At 41.8% G+C, this 17,337-nt stretch overlaps 1 protein-coding gene across 9 annotated transcripts in view; it reads left to right on the top strand.

Moving 5' to 3' along the window:
• The window catches only part of SGK3 (serum/glucocorticoid regulated kinase family member 3), a 55,702-nt gene that overhangs the window by 12,220 nt on the left and 26,145 nt on the right, over positions 1-17,337 (top strand). The gene's annotated exons all lie outside the window — the stretch shown is intronic.

Below are 17,337 nucleotides of genomic sequence, written 5' to 3'. Positions count from 1 at the left end.
TTTAAAAGATGGATTCAACCAGGAGGTGTAGGGAGCTGAGATCTTGCCATGTTGAAGCAAACAAATGGCTAATTACCATGGCCAAAGGCCAGTTAGCTGTGCCTTTGCAACATCACCATCATATCAATATGGTCATGAGAATGAACTTTCAGTATCCTTTTATAACTGTCTAAAGCAAAATAAGCAAACCTTTAAAGTTTCTGATCTTTTTGGAAAGCTATATATCTTTAAAAAATGATCTAAACCTAATTATCATTCCCCCCCAATTCATTTTTATTTAGAATTTATAGTACACAGCTGAGCATTAAAGAGAGAACCATTTTGTTACTATCATAAACTCAATAGGTTGCAAGATTTCCTACTTACTTTTGCATTCTTTTTGGTTCAACTTAATTTTTCAAGTTCAAGTCTGAGCATATCCAGACTTGACTACTGTTTGGAATCTTCTCTGCTACAACAGCTGTAAGCTTCTGTCTTTTTATAAGAGAAGATTATATGCGAGATAATTAGGTGCCAGGTTGTAGGCCCTCAGTTTATTCTCTTTGTAGACTAGAAATCCGTTAAAAAAAAAGAAGAAGAAGTAAGGGTGTGAAGTTTTTTGTTCATTTCATTTTGTTCTTGGTAAGTTATGATGAAATGTCCCTCACACAGGAAATAAAGAGAGATTTCTTCAGGAACTAAATTCTCTCTCTCGCTACACATTGTTTTGGATCTACCAAGTTCTCCCCCTCCCATTTTCCTTCTTTTATTTGTCCATCATATGATCCCTAGAGTTAACCAAATTATTTTTCATGCCTGAAGTCTACTGTTTGTTTTAAAGTGATCATGAGAGTTGGTTTACATTTTCCGCAACTGACGTTTTATAAGTTCACACTACCCCATCTCTGTGTGTCACAGATAACTCTGTAAATATATAAGTCACTTCTTCTGAGATGAAACAGAGGTGATTTCAGAGCCCTTTAATGAACAGGAACACTTTGTCCCACTTTTATCTTATTTCAGCACGCTAGTCTTGAGCACAAGTGAGCTGCTTCTAAGAGTGATAGTAGCATGACTGTACCTTGTATCATTAGAAGCTGTTTAAAATGTGTGTTGATGTAATATTTGCTATTTGATCCATTAATAAGTCACGATCTAAACTCAAATTGCATGACTAACTGTGAGTACCCCACCCAATAGTGCTTTTAACTTATATTTTCTTTTTAAAAAACCCACCCATACTCTCTGTGCTTTCTGGCAAATAGGCTTTTGAAACTTAGAAGTCTCAGTTTCTAGAGGAGTAGCTGCATTAGTTTGTTGCAATAAAAACAACAGTGTCTTGTGACACCTTCAAGTCAAACTTTAACGTTTCAGGCATTTTCTGCACTTTAACTGTAAACTTCCCAGGTCCCTATGACCCCAAGCTTTGAGGCTACTTCAGTTTCTTTTTTCACTGCACCTGCCATAATTGGTGGGGTGTTGAGGAGGTCATAATAGATTGGTTAGGTTGCTGTATCAAGACCACCCCCACCCCCCCAAAAATTGGGAGTTAGCTACCCCTGATTTAGGCAGAGCTAAGTACCGTATTTTTTGCTCTATAAGACTCACTTTTTCCCTCCTAAAAAGTAAGGGGAAATGTGTGTGCGTCTTATGGAGCGAATGCAGGTTACACAGCTATCCCAGAAACCATAACAGCAAGAGGGATCACTGCTTTCGCTGCGCAGCTATCACTCTTGCTCTTCTGGCTTCTGAGATTCAGAATTTTTTTCTTGTTTTCCTGCTCCAAAAACTAGGTGCGTCTTGTGGTAGGGTGCATCTTATAGAGCGAAAAATACAGTACCTCTCTGCACTGGAGTTGTAGCCACAAGATGGCCTACCAAACAAATTTTGGCTTTCTACAATGCCTATGTGAAATGATTGTGTTAGTGTTCCACAATGCACCAGCTCAGTTTTAAATCTAGCAGTGTCTTGTCATTGACACATAGTAATTATATAGTAATCTTTATGGTAAAATTACTATCCCCGGGCAAATGGTGCTTGACTGCAGCAGAAGCACACGTGGTATTTTTGGGGTGGAGTGGGGAGTATTTTGAAAGTATTATATGTGCTTACATGAGGTCTATTTCTGTTTTATAAAGAGCAGAATTCTCTTTGTATTGTGGGCCACACAATTCTGAATTTTGTAGAAGATCATGCATTTAATACCTTGCATCATGTAGTACTTGTTTTGCTTGTTACTTCAGTCCCTAAAATTTATTAATTTTCCCCATTTCTTTCTTGACTTTTATGTCTATTTTACCATTTATTTTAGTCTCTTTATGGCAGGGAGTAGGGAATCTGTAGCCTTCAGGTGTTGGACCAGTGGCGCCATCTCCAACATTGAGTGAAGGTCTCAAGGGAAAACAGCATTCCTGGGTACATTCATGGGTACAGCCAGCATCCCTTTTCAAAACTTTACTCAGTGTACAGAGCTTGGAGCACAGATCCTGGAGGGCAGGAGATGCTTTTCTTTAGCTGCGTGGAGCCCTTTTGCACAAGAAACACTTGAATGTGGGAATCTGAAACCCATCTTTACAGCTCATGAATGTGCCTGAGTGCTACTGCTCTAATTAGAGACCCAGCCGTTGTAATATTTAGAACTTGTCTTGTAATTTAAGTCTTGTCTTTAATTCCTCTGTTTCAGCTGCAAAGAAGGAAGCATTAGCACTTACTTAAATTTCTAATTTAGGCATTGTGTTAACAAGCAGGAGTGAAGGTCTGGTCACACATGACACCAGAGCTGAAGAGAGACATAATATTTTTAGAGCAATGGGTCTGATTTGGGAGCACCCTTGCCATTTTAAAATCCTATTCTACCTCCAGGGCTAAGTCCTCGGGGAGTGGGGACAGCTTTGCAAGTTCTTCTCAGATGTTCTTTCTGCCTTCACCTTAAAAGTGTATTTGTACTTCTCTCATTTTTCAGCATATGCTGGAGCATGGCCACTGTGGGACAGAAGAAAGGCAGCCATTTAAAAAAGGACAACTGTAAATTCATATTCCCAATATGGCTGCAGAAATGCAAAACAAACGAAAAGACACACAGCTTACAGTTTTATGTGAAAAGATCATGGGTTTTTAGAAACATTAAAAACTAAAATATATGCACCCCGTTTAGTAGAAGAGGCAAGTCAGTTTGCTTTCCCTTGTGTAAACTGAGCTGCTTCCTTCTTGCATTGAGGGGACAGCTTTGAAATTGAGGAGCACTCTGTGCTTGTTAGATGATGTCTTTACAGCAGTGTAGCCATAAAGCCTGGCTGATTGCTGGTTTCACTCCTATCAAAGTGATTTCACAAGAGACTTCCGATTTTACCTCTCCTCGTGACGGACGTGCTCCGTGGGTGCTCCGTGTAGGAGCGATTGTTGGAGGGATTTCTGGGGCAACGCGGAGGCTACTCGCCCCCTACAAGACCCTGAGCCGAAATATATCCAGCGGCGTCGGAAAGGGACCTCAGTATTCTACGCCTTTTAGGGGAAAGAACAGGGAGACCCAGAGGCATCAAAGTGATTTCACAAGATCAGCCTTCACTTAGCAGGCACTCTCCAGCTCTTTTTGCAGTGCAGCTTCCAGTGGCCTCAGCTAGCACAACTGTGCCGAACGGAGTTGCAGTCCAAAACATCTGGACGACACCACCTAAGGGAAGGCTGCCCAATATAATTTCCTAAGTGCTGGAATATGCATGTCAAGTAACTTGGAGCAATGGTGCTTCCTTTAGAAATACAGAAACATTATGCAGTGTTATAATACTGCATCTTCTAGCACACAAGACCATGTGGTTTTAGTTTACTCAATCGATTTCCTACCCTAGAGTGATTCTTCTTACATACGCACATCGTTTAGTGAGGAACAGGAATGAGAAATATATTTATTATTTTGTGTATGTTTACTTAATCTGTACAGTGGAACCTTGGTTTTCGAACGTAATTTGTTTCAGAACACCATTTGAGTTCCAAAACGTTTGAAAACTCAATATAGAAGCCTCAAAACGGAAAAATTGATACGAATAAACTCAATAAGGAAGCCGCTTTGGAAGTTCGACTTCCGAGGCGTGTTTGTAAACAGAAGCATTTACTTCCGGGTTTACTGCGTTCGAGTTCCGAAACATTAGTCAATAGAGACGTTCGAAAATCAAGGTTCCACTGTATTAGCAAATTTAGATCAAACTTTGATAACAGCTAAGATTTTCAACCAGAGTTAAATGTTGCAAAGGTAGGTTGCAAATGTAACCAGTCTTCTCACAGGCGAATGTATTAGTCACAGACCTCACAGTGCTCCCTGCTAAGCTGAATTCATTAATATAATTTCAAGAACGGAGTTTACAAATTGAATACCAAAGAGACGGAATGCATCAGAGAAATTAAGTGTTTTATGCTCGGGATAATGCCTACTGGTTTAGCAGTACATTATTAGGTACTATGATATGTACAGTGTTTGTGTATGTGGGGTGGTGGTGGTATGTAATTGTGATGAGAGACTGTTTTAAACTGGCATTCCAAGTTAACATTCAACTGCTTCATTTTTCCGCTTCAGTTTAGTTAGGGCGATAAACGTTGGGAAGCTAAAATCCTGCACGTGTTCCTAGATGGATAAGGAACTGCAGACAGGTGGTGTATGCATGTTTTCCTGAGTGGGAAAAAAAAACTTGATCCAGAAACCAGCAATATTCATGTGAAGTCCCAAGCAGGCTCCTGGCAATTGTGCCAATTGTCTGTTCAGATGGGAGAGCACAGATGGCTTAACCGAACCATCTACTCTTCTCTAAAAACAGGATTGATCCTATTGCCAACTGTTTGGTGCTGCGTGCTGCTGTTTTCTGCAACAGTGCTCACATTCTTCTGCTTAATTGTGCCAGAAATACTGCTGATAACTAAAAGACTCAAACTGAAGCGAGAAAACATTTGAAAGCATAACTCCTGCTTTCCCTTCGCTTTCCCACTTTCCCCAACTTGTAAAGGTAAGAGAGCTTGGCTAGAACCCTTTATACCTGATAGGTTAGTTCTCTAAATGCAGGACGTTAAAAAAACCCAACCCCATCAGGGAAGCATTTAAATCTGCCGTCAATCTCTGCTGTAACCCAAAGTCCTGTCCTAGCTAAGGCCCCCTGAACCTCAGGAGAGATTTGGGTGCCAGAGGAAGCAGCTTCTAGGGGCAGAAGGGAGTGGGACAGTCACGTTCCTCCCATACACATCTGGATCCAGCCAATTCTTTCTGGGGGGAAAAATCCATGTTTATTTTAACACTGTGTTCAAGTAAGCATGCTTAGAATTGCAATCATATTTTCCAGTTTTCATCTGTGAAAAGTGCTTTTCCTTTAAATTGTCACAAGGTCTAGCAATAGGTAGGAAGTGGGGAACAGTGAGCTGCTTGTTTGGGTTGGATCCTGCTCCCAGTCTCTAGCGTACACTTGGTGCTTAACTTTCATTTTTCAAACTGCTGTAAATGTCAAGCACATTTTCTCCTGAAGAAAAGCTTCAAGTGTTGGTAAATGCTGTGTCAGTGCAATTTTTCAGATTTTTGTTTTGTTGCCTGCCACCATACTTATGTTGACATTTCCCCACTTTACTAATTTATTGCTTTTGTCAAATGCACTGCAGACGGCACCCAAATTATATTTTGAGTTATGGAGATGGTGTTGATTTTTTCATTGGAGAGATGCAGAAGCAATGCATTGCGCTTCAGACAACAGCATAAAAAAATGTACTGGGGACTTTCATAAATATTGCAGTACCTAAAACAGGGCAGTTGCATAACTAGCAAAAGAGGCTGCCGTGCAGCTTGCTCTCATCGCTGCTTATCAACCTTGGCAAACGTAGTGGCACATCAAAAGCATCAGGATAGTTATCCACTCTTCCAAATACCATTCTTAGAGTGAAAAGGAAACACTGATTATGATATTTACAAAAAAGCTGTGGGGAAAGCTGTTTTCTTAGCATTCAGCAGTCTGAAAAGAAACTGCATTTATCCTTGCTAGGTTAGAATATATCTTTATTAGTGTTTGATTCTTCATGTTTGTAGCAATGTAATATGTGCTTGGGTGACCCAGTAAAAGATTTGTGTTGCAATGCAATTAATTCAATCTCTTCCTACGCATAAAAGGGAGGGGAGATTAGAATTAGGGATGGAGGAGAAATTTGATTCACTTCGCATTGAAACCTAGATCTTTCAAATTTGTAGTTTATAAAACAATATGAGAACTGAAGCACAGCCATCCTTCAAAATTTGCACTTATCCAAATTGTGCAATGCAGCTCTCCAATCGATGTTTACAAAAATGTTTACATTAGGGGGACTGTGTATAAAAATGTATACATTAGTAAAAATAACATAAAGAATGCATTATATTAGGAAGAATTGCTAGTAACAATGTGTGCAGACAAAAATGTGTTTATCAGGAGAAATGAGCTCACTAAAATGCTGACAAATTGCTGCAGCTACCTTTAGGACTGGAAAAATGAGAAACATCAACAACCCTATGGCAGAGGCGGAGGAAGGGGGTGCGGTTGGTGTGGTCCGACCTGGGTGTCACCACTGAGGGGGGTGACAAAAGGCCGGCAGCACTTACTGCAGGCCCTCCAGCGCGCACGAGCCATGCGTCTCTCCTGGGAGAGATGTGGTGGCTTGGGCGCGTGCAGGCTCTGCGCTGTCCAAATGGTCCGCCTGCTGCCTCCCCCCCCCCCCAGCTGTAGGGCGGCTGAGTGGGAGGAGGCAGGCAGACTGCGGAGGCCCTGCGGTGCGCCATGCCCCTATGGGTGGCTTGCCCTGCTGCTGGGTGCGCTGGCCGAGCGGATTCCTCCGCCGCTGCCCTATGGTGCTTCTCTTGTATTTAAAAGCTTCTAACCACATCATGGGCTTGATTGTAGGGTTCCTTCCAGTGGGGAGCAGATACCACGGAAAAAGACCCCCACAACTTGCTTCATCCATGTGGCTGACAGCCTTTAGATGGTACAGGTGGGCCCATGGGGAAAGCGCTTAGCACAGTGACTGTGTCATCTTTAAAGGGTTGTTTGTTGTTCTGTCTTCACTGCCTTATGCCAAGAAGGCCTCAAGGCAACTTGAAGCAGAAATGCAGTATAAACAAATACAGTATAATATATCAAAGAAAAAACAACAAGGAAAAATGACTAAAATATCCATGTACTTAATACAAAGACAATTAAAATCCCACAACCTCAGCATGATCACCATAAACACAACAAAGCCAACAAACAGCCCCATGACTATAAAAAAAGAAAGATCAGCGCAATCAGATACCTGGGAGAAGAGGAAAGTCTTGACCTGGTGCCCTCCTTGCCATCTTTTCAGTGCTAGTGAATCTTCATAGTGAAAAGAGGTGCTTCATTTAACAGTTCTCACTAAATTTGGTCTATCCGGGTTAAACTAAACCATTTTTTTTTAAAACCATACAGTTAGGTAACAGTAAATTGTATTCATGGGGCATCAAAAGTTTATTTTAATGCTTTTTTAAATTTTACCTTGACAAAAGCAAGCTTTCTCTAGTGGAGATGAGGCTTGCAACATCTGTTCAAAAATAAGAAAGCATAATTTAAAAATGCACAGTTCGTAAGTTGCAGTGAGAGAACTTCCCAAATTTACTTAATTCACAGCTTGTGTTTGAGAGCTGCTAGTTCAGTGTTTTGATTGCTGTTTTATAATTAAACATGCCTGCCCGTTTCTCTTTGAAGTTTTGTTTTTAAAAAACACTTCTGGTGACTCATTGAATTAAAACTTGGTGCAACGTTGGTAAGAATGCTGGCAGATATGCCTCAAAAACAGGATTTTATAAACTGATGCTTCTGCAATGTGGACACTGATAAGCTTCTGTTGACTCCACTTCAAAGGGTGTTGTTTCATTTTGGGAAATCCAAAATGCTGATTTTGTGAAAGCAGAGCCTTCAAAAATTTTAAACAAGAGCAATGTGTTTGCATTTTCCTTGGTGGTAATTAGTTCAAGGGTGAATTTTTCCTATTCCCATTCAGAACTCAGAACAGCATTGTTTAGGAGAACATAAAAAGTCAGTATATTTACTTTTGTACATAATGTAATGAGAAAGCTCTTAGCATTAATGAGAAAATATTATTCTAGCAGGAATGTACCACCTTTTCTAAACTAAAAAATGCCACGTGGTATTACATTTCCTTATAGGGGAGTTGTTCCAGACCCTTGATCATTTTGATCTGAGAGGTGCTGTGACCCAGAGTGATACTAGGCTAGACGAACAAATAATCTGACCTGGCATAAGGCAGCTTCTGGCCTTCTATAATGGGCATGCATATGCGAACAAATTAACTCATACTCATTCCTCACTCTTTGTGGATAGACATCCCAGTTCAGTATAGTGTTTTGTATTATTCAATTAACTTTCTCTTCTGTAGTAATCCCTAACAGATGTCCAGGGCTGGATCTGTGCAGTTTGTGACACTGATTTTTTTTTAACAGTCTTCAGTGAAATTACATTTAGAAAACCCGATGTTAAATAATTCAGACATACAGCATCATCGTGGTTACTTGTGATTCAATCTGTTGTGATTCAATCCACTGAAATGTGCTACTCCTTGTAAAGAGTGGAAGGAAGAACTGCATGGAGTTGCGTGACAAAGACCCCTGTGAATTGCCCACGTTGGTTTTTAGTAGCTTTCAGAAAACCACAAGTGGAAACATGGGAATTCCAACTAATATATCAACTTGTTAAATTTCTAGTTGACTTTTTGACTTAACTAGATGGACTAAGAGGAGAGCACTGTCCTCAATTTTTTGCCTGAAGGAGCGTCTCTACCCCCATTGTTCAGCCTGGACACTGAGGTCCAGCTTCGAGGGCCTTCTGGCAGTTCCCTCCCTGTGAGAAGTGAAGCTACAGGGAACCAGGCAGAGGGCCTTCTTGGTAGTGGTGACTGCCCTGTGGAGCGCCCTCCCATCAGATGTCAAGGAAATAAACAACTATCTGACTTTTAGAAGACATCTGAGGGCAACCTTTTTAGGGAAGTTTTTAATATTTGATGTTTTATCCTGTTTTTAATATTCTGTTGGGAGCTGCCCAGAGTGGCTGGGGAAACCCAGCCAGATGGGCTGGGTATGTAGGTATGTATGTTATGTATGTATGTATGTATGTATGTATAAATAAATAAATAAAATTCCACTTATTTTTGCTATCTAGATTTTCTCTTTACTTTCTTGTTTGTTTTGAAAAGTTATAAGCTGCCCTTCAATTAAATGGTTCTCAATGCAGCTTTCAAGCAATAAATAATAATGCTATATGTGCATACATATACAAACCTCACACAGACAACCCAACAGCCTTTAGTCTTCTGCCTTGTGGAAAAAATTCAGAGTATATTTCCTATCCCTTTGTGTCTGCAGTCCAAGGGCAAAACTGGCAGCTGAGTGTTCTTTCTGGCAGAGATGTCACATACTGTCTCACACTATTTGTCATATTCTTGTCTCTCGGCTGGGGATTCCAAACGAGGGTCTTCTCACAGAAGCCGGTTTTGTGCAGCAAATGCACATCTGGTAGTAATCTGCTGTGCACATCTGACATCTTCTTCCTAGCCTCTCTTGCAGGAATATCTCATTTTCCCTCCACTTGGAGACTCTGTGTTTGGATCTGGGAAATGCAGTGCTACCCTCCCCATGCATGCTAACCCTAACCCACCCACCTACCTAAACATACTGTTGTTGCAACCATTATTGGAATGTATTTATACAAATGTCACCGATATCTACTGGATATGGGATATGAAGTAGTGACAAGTGTTCACATTCATACCGCTCTATAAACTCCTATTTATTTGCTTAAACATTTTTCTAAAATGCCTTTGGCTGTGCACCACCCCTCCTGGAATGCTTTCCCAGCTGTGCTGGAATCTGTTAATTCTGATCTCATGCTATCTTCATGAGGGTTAAGATGACCAGAATTCTGCCTCAGCCATACAGTGACACTTTCAAACATGATTCTATGTATGTAAGTCTTATCGGCATACATTTCAGAGGTTTGCAAATAATGTGAGTTTGGAGACACGCGCTTGTGTTCATGCCATAGCCAGTCATCATGCCTTGAGAACCTTAGAAAAGTCTTGTAGGGACAGATCATCCTCCAAGAGTGGCCTGCCATTATTTTTCCCCTTCTGGAAGAAAAGATACCAGGGGGAATATTTAGCAGACCAGTGGCTAGAAGGGAAATATTTTAGCTAGGGGTGGGGAAGGCCTGGTCTCCAGATGCTTTTGAAGTTCCAAATGCCACCAGTCTCAGACAGCAGAGGTCAGGGATGGAAGGAGGTGGAGTCCAACAACCTCTGTAGGGCCACGGGTTCCAAGCCCTGATTCCGAGCCCTTGCCCACCTGCCATTCCTGTGCTCTCTATCACAGCATTTGGTACTGCTTTTCATTTAACACAAAAAGTTGGAAGAGTGGCTCACATGTCCCCCATGTAATTTTCAGTTTAGCTCTCACTGTAAAAGGAAATGAAGCTATCTAGTGTGAGGAGGAAGGTCAATTATCTACACTACCAGCTTTAACTGTCATTCCCAATCCTGGGAACTGTAGTTCTTTGGTAGTATTCATGTCTAATGGACTTCGTCCTAGCAGTACACTGGGACCAACCTAGGAGGGGGTGAATCATTGAAACAAGAGTCCATAAAGCCATATAACGACTTATCTTCCTTTGGTTGAAAAGACCTGCAATTTAAGAAGAGGAGCTATGAGGGAACTAATTTACACTGCTTATCAAAGGAGAACACTCCCATGAACAGGTTTTTGGTGTAGGCTGATTGGCAGTAAAGAGACTTGAGGGTTCTTAGCACTCTCACCATGAATAAAAATTTATAAGACATCTAGGGAGAAGCCCCGAGAGTTAAACAGATAGAAAATCAATATAAGTTTGTGGAACAGTTGTACCCAGTTTGTTTGCCTTTATTTCCCACTAGACATGGCAAAGGGAGGACAGTATGAACAGTAGGTTAGTAGTAGTGGTAGTAGTAGTTGTTGTTTAGTCGTTTAGTCGTGTCCGACTCTTCGTGACCCCATGGACCAGAGCACGCCAGGCCCTCCTGTCTTTCACTGCCTCCCGCAGTTTGGTCAGACTCATGTTTGTGGCTTCGAGAACACAGTCCAACCATCTCGTCCTCTGTCGTTCCCTTCTCCTTGTGCCCTCCATCTTTCCCAACATCAGGGTCTTTTCCAGGGAGTCTTCTCTTCTCATGAGGTGGCCAAAGTATTGGAGCCTCAGCTTCACGATCTGTCCTTCCAGTGACCACTCAGGGCTGATTTCATTAAGAATGGAGAGGTTTGATCTTCTTGCAATCCATGGGACTTTCAAGAGTCTCCTCCAGCACCATAATTCAAAAGCATCAATTCTTCGGCGATCAGCCTTCTTTATGGTCCAGCTCTCACTTCCATACATCACTACTGGGAAAACCATAGCTTTAACTATACGGACCTTTGTTGGCAAGGTGATGTCTCTGCTTTTTATGATGCTGTCTAGCTTTGCCATCGCCTTTCTCCCAAGGAGCAGGTGTCTTTTAATTTTGTGACTGCTGTCACCATCTGCAGTGATCATGGAGCCCAAGAAAGTAAAATCTCTCACTGCCTCCATTTCTTCCCCTTCTATTTGCCAGGAGATGATGGGCCCAGTGGCCATGATCTTCGTTTTTTTGATGTTGAGCTTCAGACCATATTTTGCGCTCTCCTCTTTCACCCTCATTAAAAGGTTCTTTAATTCCTCCTCACTTTCTGCCATCAAGGTTGTATCGTCTGCATATCTGAGGTTGTTGATATTTCTTCCAGCAATCTTAATTCCGGCTTGGGATTCATCCAGCCCAGCCTTTCGCATGATGAATTCTGCATATAAGTTAAATAAGCAGGGAGACAATATACAGCCTTGCCGTACTCCTTTCCCAATTTTGAACCAATCAGTTGTTCCATATCTAGTTCTAACTGTAGCTTCTTGTCCCACATAGAGATTTCTCAGGAGACAGATGAGGTGATCAGGCACTCCCATTTCTTTAAGAACTTGCCATAGTTTGCTGTGGTCGACACAGTCAAAGGCTTTTGCATAGTCAATGAAGCAAAAGTAGATGTCTTTCTGGAACTCTCTAGCTTTCTCCATAATCCAGCGCATGTTTGCAGTTTGGTCTCTGGTTCCTCTGCCCCTTCGAAATCCAGCTTGCACTTCTGGGAGTTCTCGGTCCACATACTGCTTAAGCCTGCCTTGTAGAATTTTAAGCATAACCTTGCTAGCGTGTGAAATGAGTGCAATTGTGCGGTAGTTGGAGCATTCTTTGGCACTTCCCTTCTTTGGGATTGGGATGTAGACTGATCTTCTCCAATCCTCTGGCCACTGCTGAGTTTTCCAAATTTGCTGGCATATTGAGTGTAGCACCTTAACAGCATCATCTTTTAATATTTTAAATAGTTCAGCTGGAATATCATCACTTCCACTGGCCTTGTTATTAGCAGTGCTTTCTAAAGCCCATTTGACTTCACTCTCCAGGATGTCTGGCTCAAGGTCAGCAACCACACTACCTGGGGTATACGAGACATCCATTTCTTTCTGGTATAGTTCCTCTGTGTATTCTTGCCACCTCTTCTTGATGTCTTCTGCTTCTGTTAGGTCCTTTCCACTTTTGTCTTTTATTATGGTAATCTTCGTACGAAATGTTCCTTTCATATCTCCAATTTTCTTGAACAGATCTCTGGTTTTTCCCATTCTATTGGTTTCCTCTATTTCTTTGCATTGCTCGTTTAAGAAGGCCTTCTTGTCTCTCCTTGCTATTTTTTGGAAATCTGCATTCAATTTCCTGTATCTTTCACTATCTCCCTCGCATTTTGCTTGCCTTCTCTCCCCCGCTATTTGTAAGGCCTCTTTGGACAGCCACTTTGCTTTCTTGCATTTCCTTTTCGTTGGGATGGTTTTAGTTGCTGTCTCCAGTATAATGTTACGAGCCTCCATCCATAGTTCTTCAGGCACTCTGTCCACCAAATCTAAATCCTTAATCCTGTTCCTCACTTCCACTGTGTATTCATAAGGGATTTGACTTAGATTGTATCTTACCGGCCCAGTGGTTTTTCCTACTTTCTTCAGTTTAAGCTTGAATTTTGCTATAAGAAGCTGATGATCTGAGCCACAGTCAGCTCCAGGTTTTGCTGACTGTATAGAGCTTCTCCATCTTTGGCTGCAGAGAATATAATCAATCTGATTTCGATGCTGCCCATCTGGTGATGTCCATGTGTAGAGTCGTCTCTTGTGTTGTTGGAAAAGAGTGTTTGTGATGACCAGCTTGTTCTCTTGGCAGAACTCTATTAGCCTTTGCCCTGCTTCATTTTGAACTCCAAGGCCAAAGTTGCCAGTTGTTCCTTTTATCTCTTGACTCCCTACTTTAGCATTCCAATCCCCTATAATGAGAAGAACATCCTTCTTTGGTGTCATTTCTATAAGGTGTTGTAAGTCTTCATAGAATTGGTCAATTTCAGTTTCTTCAGCACCAGTGGTTGGTGCATAAACTTGGATTACTGTGACGTTAAAAGGTCTGCCTTGGATTCGTATCGAGATCATTCTATCATTTTTGAGATTGCATCCCAGTACAGCTTTCACCACTCTTTTGTTGACTATGAGGGCCACTCCATTTCTTTTACGGGATTCTTGCCCACAGTAGTAGATATGATGGTCATCCGAACTGAATTCACCCATTCCCGTCCATTTTAGTTCACTGATGCCCAGGATGTCAATATTTATTCTTGCCATCTTATTTTTGACCACATCCAACTTACCCAGGTTCATGGTTCTTACATTCCAGGTTCCTATGCAATATTTTTCTTTACAGCATTGGACTTTCCTTTCACTTCCAGGCATATCCGCAACTGAGCGTCCTTTTGGCTTTGGCCCAGCCGCTTCATCAGCTCTGAATCTACTTGTACTTGTCCTCCGCTCTTCCTCAGTAGCATGTTGGATGCCTTCCGACCTGAGGGGCTCATCTTCCAGCGTCATAACTTTCATATGCCTGTTGTCTTTGTCCATGGAGTTTTCTTGGCAGGGATACTGGAGTGGCTTGCCAGTTCCTGCTCCAGGTGGATCATGTTTGGTCAAAACTCTCCACTATGACCTGTCCATCTTGGGTGGCCCTGCACGGCATAGCTCATAGCTTCTCTGAGTTATTCAAGCCCCTTCGCCACGGCAAGGCAGTGATCCATGAAGGGGAGTAGTAGTAGTAGTAGTAATAATAATAGTAATAATAATAATAATAATAATAATAATAATAATAATAATAATTTTATTATTGATACCCCACCCATCTGGCTGGGTTTCCCTATGGGTGGCTTACAGAATATATAAAACATAATAAAGCATCAGACTTAAAAAACTTCCTGAAACAGGGCTGCCTTCTGATGTCTTCTAAAAGTTGTATAATTCTTTGACACCTGAAGGGAGGGCGTTCCAAAGGGAGGGTGCCACTACCGAAAAGGCCCTCTGCCTAGTTCCATCGCAGTGAGGGAACCAGCAGAAGACCCTCGGAGGAGGGCCTCAGTGTCTGGGCTAAGTGAGACACTGTCTGGGTGGAGACACTCCTTCAGGTATACTTGGCCCAGACAGTTTAGGGCTTTAAAGGTCAGCACCAACACTTGGATGTCAGTAGAGCAGGGGTAGTGAACCTGGTGCCCTCCAGATGTCGCTTTACTTCAGCTCCCATCAGCCCCAGACAGCATGGTCAGTGGAGATGGATGATGAGAGTTACAGTCCCACAACTTGCCGGTGGTGGCACATTGCTCTGCATATGCTCAAGGACACTTTCTTCGTTATCTGACCTCGAACTCGGCAGTCCTTATCTCTGCAACAGAATGTACTAGGTATTTGCATAATTTAGACCTTGAAGATTATTTATTTTGCTCCGTGAACCAGAAAAGGTCGTCAAAAGAAATGTAGGACACTTTCAGGCGATGTGTAGACTCCTTTCTGCTCCTGTACGATTCTCCTCATTCCACTCTGTAGCTATTTCAATTCAATTTGTGATCTTGCCACTAACAAAATGTGTATTTTGTCCTGCTTGAGGAATATTGGTGTCTACTTTTGGGATTTGCTGTAACTCTGATTTTCCTTTCCCTACCCCAGTAGACCACTTTAGTGAACAGTGCAGGTTTATTCCTTAACCTATCCAGGTACTTTCTGAGCAGCCTTTGAGCCCCACCATCAAGTAGCTGCTACTGTCTAATTAGTCAGTATTAATTAATTAAAATCCTTTTATTAGAGGAATCCACTAATTAGGCAGAGCCAACTTTCTAGTAGCGTATTAGATAGAGCAAGCATGGGTGGGCCAATAAATCCAAGGTGCAGTTAAAATTGAATTTATTTAAGTTTATATGAGTTTAACAAGGCATTAATTAAATTTAAAAGTGGGAAAGCTTGTAAAACGCCCCAAACACATAACAATACAAGCTTCCTATACTACATGGTTCCTGTGATGTTCTTTCCCCAGGAGGGTCATTAACGCTCCTGGTGGCAGAAAACAACCATTTGTTCAAGTGCAAATCATGTTAAGTACGTGTACTCTTAGAATAAAGAGGCCTCAAGAAAAACTCTCTCACACACAAGCACACACTCCTGGTCTCTCTTTAATGATTAGCGTCTCAATCAAAGAGGAATATTTGCATTAGGCAGCAGAATCATCATAGGGAGACAGAAAGGTGCAGGGGGAAGCAATAGCAAGGCAGGACAGGTTTATACTAAGTAATCATACAAAAGTATGCAACATAGGGAAACTGTAAAGTTTCCTTGTGTTGAAATGGTGATGCCATAGCCTTTCCTGCTATGTAGCTGGCTAATCCCTGGTTTGAGTACCCTTGTGAGACAAGTCTTCCTGCAGGAAGTTGAGCACATACACTAACAACAGTGACAAGCAGCTGGCTCGCAAGGGGTGGGTGGGGATTTTGATGTGTCTGCTGCTGGGAGACTTTAATGCACAAAGGAAACTGGCCTGCATCCACACACGGTCAAGGAAAACTGAAACTTTCAGTTGTAGAAATATGGGACTGATGATCAGGTTAAACTGACACACTTGAAAAATCCAGTGAGTTTCCTTCACAGCCGTGTATTCATCCCTTCATGGTTTCAGTTCCTGGTTTTTGAAGTGGGGTGATGTTTTCAGTTCTCCCTTCCATTTACTGGAAAAAATCTTGCTTTACTTGCAAATCTGTGTGGCGAGCAACAATTAGACAAGCTGGTATCTGAAGACTGCAAATGTAGCCAGATAAAGTCCCACCCATTTATCTCCAGGACAAGTTGACAGCATGTTGTGGTTCCCGCCAGTAATTTCTGCGGTTTTGGAACTTGCACAGTCTGTTTTACAAGACAGTCTGTTTGCTGTTTTGAGACCTTTGAACTACATTCAGTCACTAGAAGTGTCACAGCTCAGCCACTGCTGTATTATTCATGCAGTCAGGTGCTTTAAAACTAGCAGGGCACATAGCCTTAATGTGACTATGAATTTTGAAGAGCTGCTGTGCCTAGCTGTTAACCCTTATTCGTTTCAAAATTCCAAATAGATTTTCTTTGACTATAAATTACTTTGGTTATAAATGCTCTGAAGGTTTCTCTGTCCCCAGCCCGCAGATTTGATATTTCAGGCCTTTTAATTGAACACAAAAACATAGTTGTTGCAGAGTAGGTTTTTCACTCACCACAAGGAAGGCAGGTGCAGCTGTAAGCATAAACTATAAACCTATACAGTGGTACCTCTGGTTAAGTACTTTATTCGCTCCGGAGGTCCGTTCTTAACCTGAAACTGTTCTTAACCTGAAGCACCACTTTAGCTAATGGGGCCTCCTGCTGCTGCCGTGCTGCTGGAGCACAATTTCTGTTCTCTGTTCTGTCCTGAAGCAAAGTTCTTAACCTGAGGTACTATTTCTGGGTTTCCTGAAGCGTATGTAACCCGAGGTACCACTGTAATCAGCTATTACTGGTTACTGCATAAGCAAGGAGTAAAGGCGAAAGAGAAACTAAATTCACAACTCAAGAAGGACACTTAACTTCCTGGGCATAGAATCATTAACCTTTTGGTGACCTTTTCTCTCAGTACAATGAGTATTAATTAAAGACTGTTGCTTATTCCAACAAGGATAAGGTACAGTGGTACCTCAGGTTACATATGCTTCAGGTTACATACGCTTCAGGTTACAGACTCTACTAACCCAGAAATAGTGCTTCAGGTTAAGAACTTTGCTTCAGGATGAGAACAGAAATTGTGCTCTGGTGGCGCGGAGGCAGCAGGAGGCCCCATTAGCTAAAGTGGTCTTCAGGTTAAGAACAGTTTCAGGTTAAGAACGGACCTCCAGAACGAATT

Source organism: Podarcis muralis, chromosome 8 (genome assembly GCF_964188315.1).
Source record: "Podarcis muralis chromosome 8, rPodMur119.hap1.1, whole genome shotgun sequence".
Classification (NCBI taxonomy): Eukaryota; Metazoa; Chordata; class Lepidosauria; order Squamata; family Lacertidae; genus Podarcis; species Podarcis muralis.
This window is presented reverse-complemented; position numbering and strand designations above follow the sequence as displayed.